Genomic DNA, 10,254 nt, shown 5'->3' on the forward strand with positions numbered 1-10,254 from the left:
GGCTTATGTTTTCATGTGCTGATGATTTTTATGTTCCTTTTCTTTTCCGCATGCAGATGTATCCATTAATGTTCTTTTAAAATGAAATTTAACACATCACGGAAGTAAAATGTCTTGGAAGGGTCCTTCTTCACACCCGGACCTGGATCAATTGATCTCATTACGAGGCCTATTGATCGAATGTGACAAAATGGCTTATAATAATGATGTTTATGTTTATCTGATGCTAATAACAATTAATTCTCCATGGAATTAACAATATGTACTAATTGATAATAAATAATGATTCACCCCTCCTCTTAGTACTTCCAACAATTGGAATTAGCGCTGGTTCCTTCAGTAGTAGTTTAATAGTTGGAAGGTAGATCTCAGAGTACAGAGATGGGAAAATCAAAGAAACAAGCCACCAAGCATTCAAAGGAATCAAAGGAAGTTCCAGGTATTGAAATTGTTTCAGATCCTATCACCATTGATGAAGAGATTCTGGTTTTTCCAATTCCCTTGTTCAATGAATCAAATCTTTTATTTTGGAAAACTAAAATGGAAGTCTATCTACGAGCCCATGGATGGGACGCATGACACTATTATTTCTGGAGATATGTCTATTAGAAAATCTAGAAGGTACAATAAAGAAGCCATGGATATGATTATTAGTACTTTGCAAGACACCATAAAAGAAAAATTTGGTCAATACTCATCCACCAAACATCTTTGGGAGAAGCTTCATGATCTCTATGAAGGTCAAAAACATACAAGTCAAGATGAAGATGTTGATAATCATGCAAATATTCATATCAAATAATCGAACAATGATGATGAAGAGGATGTAGAAGAGGACAAGGCAAAATAATTAATTAATATCTTCAAAGAATGGAAGAAGACAGAGAAGGAAAATCATAAAGTCAAGGAAGAAGATACTCTTTTGAAAATCCAAGTGCAAGAAGCAGAAAGGAAAGAGAAAGACCTGACAAGACAACTAAAGGAATCTAGTTAAAGCTACATATCTGAAGTTGATAAAAAACAAAAGGAATTAGATGCATCTTCAACAGAAATTAGCAGGTGATCTGATAATGAGATCTAAGACAATGTTTAAGGTATTACAGACTCATGTGCATGGATATGCCTATGTTATTTTGTGCAATGGATCGATAAGATTGTGAAATACATAGGCAATGAAGCAGTAAAAGAAACATAATATACAACACACATAAACACAACAAGTTTAATATGGAGTTCACCCAAAACTCCTGGGCTACATCTCCTGGTCTAGCCTTCAGTGGTGGCCTCTCTATTATGTCTTCAGAAGTAGATTTTTACAACAGTATGAGCTCAATTTGAGTCTCAATACACAACAGATACAACAGCAAGAGTTTTGCTTTAACCCCTCAAGCCTCTCTGAGTACACATACTCTCTTTATCACTCTATGTCTCTGTCTTTGCTCTATCTCAGCACTGCCTGCTATGTTTGCTGTCAATCTGTGGCTTTAAATCCAATCTGTGCTAACTTTTCATTTCCTCTTCTCAGGCTTTCTGGCTTCCAGCCTCTGTCCACTCGAATCCCCCTTTTGGGCATTAAATAATCATTGCTAACTTTTTTAGGGGAGGTGGCCACCTGTTCTGCAACGGAAGAGTCCATCTGGCTGTTGAAATCCCTGGAACAACCATTCTATGTTTACACAGAGAAATGCCTTCAAACTCGGGAAAATCCGCCACAACACAGTCTTTTGGACTTCAAATATTCATAAATCTGCCTTATATTTCTATCGAATCTGCCTTTAGGTTGACTTCGCATCTCCACCGTTGATCTGGGAGATCCAGATCCAACGGTTGTGGTTCATTTCAGGCGACCCTTTCGTATGGGGGTTAACCACCCGATGAGGGTGGTTTTCTCTCTCCTCAGCTTGGACATGTGGCATCCAATGTATGGGCTCGGGTAAAGCCCATCCCAAACCACTTACCACTTTGTTCCACCCAAAATCCCACCTGTTTTGTGGATTTCCTTTGCATTTTGAAAATACGTAAAAACACTAAAAATCCCGTAAAAATGGCTTATATCGAATTTGAAATATTTATGGAATATCATTTGTAATGCTATCGGGGCCAGTGATCGGATCGCATATGTATATGTATATGTATATGTATATGTATATGTATATGTATATGTATATGTATGTATGTATGTATGTATGTATGTATGTATGTATGTATATGCATATTCCCGCTCCATTGTGTTTGCCGATTGCGATATTGTAATGCGATTGATCACAATCGCATATCGCAGTAACCCCGGGCCATTGGTGAGCACTCTATTCATATTTGCCGACTGCGATTCTACGATGCAACATGGGCCGTTGATCTGCGTGCCTGATCGACTGTCCTCGTTGACTCCGCCGATCGCCATCGCAAGTTTTATGTGGTGTGCTTCGATTTCCTCCGCTTGTCACGCTGATTTGTGATTGCCAACCAGATCTGGACCATTGATTGGCCAGATCCAACGGCTCCTGTGCATTCACTATTCAAGCTACCGATAGCTCTGTTTTCACTGTTTTCTTGTGTTTTTCGCCTCCCGATAGTGTTTTCTGATGTTTCTAAGGGTTCTTCCCATGCAATTGTTTTGAACTTTTGAGTGATTTTTGAAAACTTAGAGATTTCTTGGATCCATTTCAAATCACGCCTTCCCACTGAAAAAGGATTTTGGACCACCAAAAGTTGGTTTTTAGCATTAATCAAGTGAGGATACAGCTTCCTCACTTACCCAATATCTATCCATTTTGCACTGCTTGGTTTTGAACCTTTGAGTCTGATTCTGAGGTACTCAACATCCCCTCTGGGCGTACTTATCACCTTCCTGTCCATAACTGTATCTTGCTGCAACTCATTAAGATATTCAATCAACAGATCATCAATAGAAGGTAACTGAGTTTACTCTTTGGGATCTTCAAACAATCTCAAGTTGTCTGCATTAACTACTGAAAAGATGTGCATGTAAGTTGGCAAATCAAGGCGAAAAGCATTCGCACTAATTTTCTCAAGTATCTTGAAAGGCCCATACCTTATTGGCTTCAACTTCTTCACCTTGCATTTTGTCTTTGTTGATGTATAGCCAGACTTGATCACCAACTTGGAAGCTATGTTCAATTCAATGCTTATCATGCCTTGCCTTGTACTTGGCTTGGCTCTTTCCAGTTGTTATTGCACTGCCTGGTGAATTTCTTGGATCTATTCAATGAACTTAGTTTCTTTTTCCACATCACTGTGTCCATCAACTGTTATGTCTTTACTAAAGACAAAATCCAAGGGAGACCTTGGTGTGAAACCAAAACAAGTCTCAAAAGGAGATCTTTGTGTAGAAGAATGTTTAGCACGGTTGTAAGCATGTTGCACATAACATAAATGTTCATCCCAAAGCTTGGGATGCTTGCTACAATAACCCCTGAGCAACTGGATCACTGTCCTATTGACCACCTCCATTTGGCCATTTGTTTGTGGATGAAAGGTTGTGCTCTTCTTTAGCCTAGTGTCCATCAACTCCCACAGACTTGACCAAAACTTCCCAACAAATCGGGAATCTCGATCAGATACTATGGAAGTGGGTAACCCAAAATGCACCCAGACATGCTGAAAGAACAACTTTGTTGTTTGTTCATCTGTAATCTGCTTGCTACAAGGTATTAAAATACACATTTTGTTGAACCTGCCACAATAAAATATAAATAGTCATGACCTTTTCTAGATTTTGGCAATCCCCCAACAAATTCCATGGAAACACTTTCCCAAGGATGAGAAGGAAGTCGTAGTGGAGTGTACAAGCCTAATTTTCTATTGTTGGGTGTTGGCCGGATAAATCGATCTTATAGACAAGGTCGATCTCCCTAGTATCAAAAGATATCTAGCAACAAGCAAACAAATAAATCTGTCTTTCTCTAAACATATGTGATTCATAAATAAAAATTATAGAGGTGTTTAGACCCTACCTTAAGTCCAACACTAGTTTGTAGCAGCCATCCTTCAACCGTCTGAAAGAGTTTCCTTTTGAGAATTTGCAATCACAAATAAGCAAACATCAAATAACACCTGCATAGCTAATATCATAAATCATGTTCATTATGGTGATCAAGGAATCCATAAAATAAACCATAAAACACAGCTTATTGAGAAAAACAAACTTATTTGTATTAACTTTGAAATAGAAGAACCTTACAACCTTTTCAGCCTTGATGTTGAACAAGTCCTTCCCAGGGTCTGAAACAGGAATCTCCTTTACTTTGACAAGCCTTACACTCTTCCAAATGAGATCAAAGAGGTATGTTATCTCTCCTCATAAAAGCTCAATTAGGAAGACTAAGTTCCAGCAGCATTTCACCTCAAAAATATTCAGGTTTCCAACCCCCCAAGTAACCAACCCAATGCTTCATTTTATAGTGTAGAGGAAGGAGGTTACAAGTCCACTTATGAAGGGATAAAGTCCTCCTTCAAAGAGATAAGCTCCTCACATCAAGGGGTTATCTCCTTAAGGTATGGGATGCATGAACCTTAAGGGAGTGAACTTGCCACCTCAAGATTCCTTCCAGAAGCTTCTAGAAATGACTCAAAGTGAGTTTTTAAGAATATACTTGTGCCTTTTTAACTTTTACTGGGGTCCGCACCCATAACACAGAGACAGTGCGGACAGGTGCGCAGGGGACATGACCTTTAGGTGCGGGACCGCAGGTAATGCTAAGAGAAAGTGCAGAACCAGAGTTTTAGAGACTTTTGAGTACTTTCTCTTATTTTCAAGGCTTGATATGAAGAACCGAGGTTTAAGACTTGCAAAGGAGGAAAGTATGAGGGGTAATGGACTCACACAGATTGCAGAATGTCAAAGTGACAATTTTTTGTGCAACAGATTTCCCCCTAAAGTGCAAAGTCTGTAATAGATGAAGATGAAGTCTTTCATGTATGAAGAGTGAATTACTTTATCATTTCAAGGATCATCCTGCGGACACCCCAGTCGGAACCTGTAAAAACATTCAATGCAAAATATATATACGTGAACATATCATCGTTGAGGTAGGCATTCCCATACTCATATTAAAACTAACTAGAAAACTGTTGGAAATAATACTGAGAGGGGGGGGTGAATCAGTATTATCTAATTCTTTTAATGAACCTTCCTTATTTGATCTTTGAATTATATTTGCATGTCAGTACCATAAAATAATGTGCATGAACAAAGAAAACAGATAGTCACACCAAAGAACACAAGATGTAAGGTGGAAACCCAATGTGGGTGAAAACCACCTGCTGCAATATGTCTCTATCTTCTTTCAAATTAGAAACTTCTTTTACAATGGTTTTGTACTGGTGCAGTCCTTTACCAGTACGCGGGCTACAACCTGCAGAGAGCTACAACTCTCTCTCGTTTTCCAGTCTCTCCTGGAAGGGAGCTACAACCCCCTACTTCTTTTCTTACAAGGACCACTTTTCATAAATTTTCAAACTGGATCCATAAGCATCAATTGATCATCAAGTATGAGAGAATCACCCAATCAACTGTAGTAACCAGATCAACAGTAATAGGACCAAACCCAGAACACAACAATGATAAACAAAGATTTTAAGAGAAGGAAGCACCCTGCTCCACTGCTTGCCTGCTTCCCGGACTCACCCTGCTCAACTGCTAGCCTGCGTCCCGGACTCACCCTGCTCAACTGCTAGCCTGCGTCCCGGACTCACCCTGCTCAACTGCTAGCCTGCGTCCCGGACGCACCCTGCTCAACTGCTAGCCTGCGTCCCTCGCTCTGAGTCTATTGAACTGCCTGCGTCCCGGCGCACCTGAACCCTTCTGTGCCTGCGTCCCGGCGCACCTGAACCCTTCTGCGCATGCGTCCCGGCGCACCTGAATCCTTACTGAACCTGCGTCTCCAGGCTTTCAAGACTTCAGAAGTAACCCAAATAGTCAGATCTACAGATCTGATCTTGCGCCAAAGAGATCTTGGTCCTTCAGTAGATTCGCCTTTTAGATCTAGACCAGATCTCACCCCATAAGATATTCAACCAAAGACATTCTCAAGCCAAATGATCTCCTTTTCTTTATATAGGCAAGCTCCTCCTCAAATCATGGAACAATACCACGAGCCGACACCATAATAACATAATACCGTCGGCTAGATACCAAGAGTAAAACACAAGAAACCCCCACGTGGCTTTTCTCTGCCTTGAAATGTGTGCACTGGGGGGACGCACCTCCTGAACGGCTGGCCTGCGTCTCGGGATGCGGTCCCTGCATGGTGTACCTGCGGGTACGCATCTTATGAACTGATTTCCTGCGTCCTTCTTAATTTTCAATAAAATGAGATCCTTGCCACGGGAGTTGCCATCAAGTACAACATCTGTAACATATAGCCATACCAGAAACATAATGCCAACAATCTCCCCCTTTGGACTTGATGGCAACCTCACAAACTTCAGCTTCATTCTCCCCCTTTGACATCAAGGGAAAAGGGGTATACTCCCCCTAAGATCATGCTCCCCCTGAAAAAGAACCAGATCTGCAACAAAGAACCATAATCCACCATGAAAGAGATAGAGACATATTGCAGCTATTTCCAAGATCTCCTTCTGACCATCCTCCATAATGCCAACAATGCATTATATGCTCCCCCTGAACCTGTGAGCCAACCATGACTGAACCATTTCCTGAGTCTGTTCTGCTCCCCCTGAGCCTGAGCCAACCATGACTGAACCTGAGTCTGTTCTGATGCCCTTTCTTCATATACGCGACTTTGCAGCCTGTAACTCGCGTATATACGCGACTTGTCTTCATTATATCAGCGTATGCAAGATGGAATACTGAATTTCATCACTTTCAGATTCCCCTGTGTATGTTATGTCCACTGTCTGAATTATGCCACACCTTTCTGTCTCTGTCTTCTTCAATTCCTGCAACTGTGATGATGTATGGTCCTTTTGTTTTGAATTTTGAAATCTGCTCCTGCATTCCCTTGCTTTATGCCCATAGTTGTTGCATGTATAACATCTTAAATTTTTCATGTTCCTTCTATCACAATCAATTGCTTTGTGTCCATATGCATTGCAGGCAAAACAATATCCTCTGAAATACCTGGGATGCGATGATCTTTCTTGAACCATTCTATTTCTACATATGGCTGCAACATGTCCAAGATTATGACATACATAACATTCAACATTTTTCAGTGGAGGAAATAATCGTCTATCACGTCCATAGTTAGGAGTAAAGGATCTTCCTTGAGGAATTTCTTTCCTTGGTTGTTCCTTGTTGAGCATTTCAGATTTCTCATTAGAGTTTCTTGCCTCACCTTGTGTACTAGATTCACCTTCAACATATTCATGAAAACCAAGACCAGTCTTGATAGCAGGAGACCTTTGACTATTAAGAATATCATCCAAGACTTTAGTACTATCTTGAAATCGTAAAAGCTTATCCTTTTCTTCTATTTTACCTTTCAAGATATTTACCTCAACTTGATGTTGTTCTTCCTTTTTCAGATATTGATTCCTTAGGTCTTCTTCAGCTTTTCTTCCTTCTTCCACTTGTCGCTTTAGTTTGATCACTTCATGTTCTTGATCTTCAAGATCTTCTCTGTTTTGTTCTCTTGATTTTTTAAGATCTTCTTTTAGAGAGAGGATCCTTGATTCAAGTTTCTGAATAGTTGTATTCTGATCCTTTACTATATCCTGCAATTGCTCCCTTACCCTGATTTCTGTCTCCAATTGTTCTTTTAATTTGGCAACTTCTTCAGTTTCTGCATTCTTCTCTTCATGTGCCATGAGACTTTTAATATCTTCGCTATTATTGGATGAAGCATTCTTCTTCTTATGTGCATTCTTCTTCGTCGTTTTAGAACCAGTATCAAACTTGAAACGACAAAAGTCTGGCAATACTTTCATGTTTATACGGTCAGAAAAGAGTTGTAAGTGGACCGCCTTTTTAATTCCTTTTAATGAGTTTAAAAAGGAAAAACTCGGCAATCTTTTCATATTTTACGAGTCAGAAAAGAGCTTAAAGAGGACTCGTCCTAGAGGAACGAGTGGTATAAAGGGTAGCAACTGGTTCCAACAATGGTGGAACTGCTCAAAACATGTAATGGTTAAGAGGTTGGCTAACAAAACCACTCATAGCCGCGGTCCCTCAGGAAAGGAAAAACAACCAAGTGAAAGCATATGATCATCCAAATAGATGGTGGCGATGGAATGAAAACAACCAAGGCTCATCTAACAGAATTTAGTGGAGAAAGACGGCAATCACGAGATGTATAGGTATGGGTTCATTTTTATACAAGCTTGAACCATAGAGAACTCTACTTGGATTCGGTTTCATGTTTACGCAAGCTTGAAATGAAAAACTATGCTTGTTATAAGTTCGCATGCCCCCAGCATAATGACTCAAAACAAGGTGCATGCCCCCCAAGTTTCATTTCATTCAACGAGGTGGATGGAATGAAGGTTCACGTTTGATATCTTGGAAAGACTCGACTTGGATTTTACAAGATCTTAATCAAAGACTCGATTTGGAAAGGGAGTTGTTTCATTTTTTAGTGAGGTTGACATAGAAAAAGAACTATCCTCATAACCCTTGTTTCATTTTTTAAACGAGCTTGACACAAGACAAGGAACTATGCTCTTGACTCCTTGTTTCATTTTTTAACGATCTTGACACAAGACAAGGAACTATGCTCGTGATTCCTTGTTTCAGTTTTTAACGACCTTGACACAAGACAAGGAACTATGCTCCATACATCCGGTTTCATTTTTTAACGAGGTTGAGACAGGAACAAACTATCCTCGAGATATCCGGTTTCATTTTTTGATGAGGTTGATACAAGAAGAAACTATCCTCGTGATATCCAGTTTCATTTTTTAATGAGGCTGAGACAAGAAAAACTATCCTCACGATAGGTCAGGAATCAGAAAACGATTGTACCGCATGATATGCAATTTCAAAGGGACTCATAGGCATCGCGCCATGAAATGAATCCACCTCAGAATCGGAAGGTACAATCCGAGGATCATCAAAAGTAACAGCATTCGATGAAATCATATGAATAGTTGCAATAGAAGGAAATACGTCAGGAGGAGGGAAGGAAAAAGTTCCTAGTAAACCAAAATATTTAATCAAACCTACCCCAACATCCTTGTAAGGGATAGTTGTTTTACCGACATGCTGAGTACTATCTGAAGAGGCTGGGTCGGATGAGAAATAACTCAGCTGGTCTATGGTAATGATATTTCCGTTATGAGGAAACTTAATAAGCCGAAAGACTGATGAAACAATAGCAGTCATAGCATAAGACCAACTGCAACCCAAGAGAAGGTTGTAATCTATAGGGGCATCAACCACTTCCACATCTAGATTTATGGTTTTGCCTTCGACCCCTATAAGTAAATCTTCCAAAATACCAAAAGGATGGAACCCTCAGCCATTAAAATCCTTTAGAATTTTCGGAGACTGATTGAGTGTGGGAGAACCAAGCGATCTCCAACACTAGATCGACATAATACACATAAAGCCCCCTCATCAATCACAGTCCGAAAGCAAGGTCTATTTTTTACTAACACTGGAATCTGGAAAGCCATTTGATGAGGAAGGCAGGGTGTACTATTCTCTAAATCGAATATTATTAGGTTCAAATCCTGAATATCGACAACTCCTATAGTAGACAATAGTAATTTACGTTGTGTTGGGCATGATTGTAGCACTTCCAAAGCTAAAATTTCTTAAGAAGAAATGGCCAGGTCTTCAACAATGTTATAATTCTGATCAGCTCCCACATGTGGATTGAAAGATGATTTCTGAAATATACCTTTAGCAGGCGGTTTGATTACTAAGTCAGGGTTGGGTTTCTCGATCTGTAGTAGACCAGAACTAGGGGGAGGTGAAGTTGATGTGTTTGAATTAGAAGATTCTGCTTCTTTACCATCAACAGGATTTTTACTACTATAATCTTGCGATCGCGTTGCAATTCTGACATGTTCTTCTGAGGTATTCATGGAAGAAGTAACCACTTTACTATCTTGAGTAGGAGAAGGATCCTTCAAGACAGCAGGCATTTGAGAACCTTTAACAAATTTCGAAAACTTTGCTCAATATGGGCATTCTTTGGTAAAATGATCCTCATCGTAAATGAAACAAGGATAGCGAGGTTTTCGTTTTTCGTCAATAAATTCATTTTTATTCATTTTATCTTTTGAATTTTGATTGTTTTTGTTCTTCCCCTTCTCTTTACTACCGGA

The sequence above is a fragment of the Pinus tabuliformis genome, chromosome 2_2 (assembly GCF_031772625.1).
Source record: "Pinus tabuliformis cultivar Carrire ecotype Pingquan chromosome 2_2, CPIR1, whole genome shotgun sequence".
Taxonomy (NCBI): Eukaryota; Viridiplantae; Streptophyta; class Pinopsida; order Pinales; family Pinaceae; genus Pinus; species Pinus tabuliformis.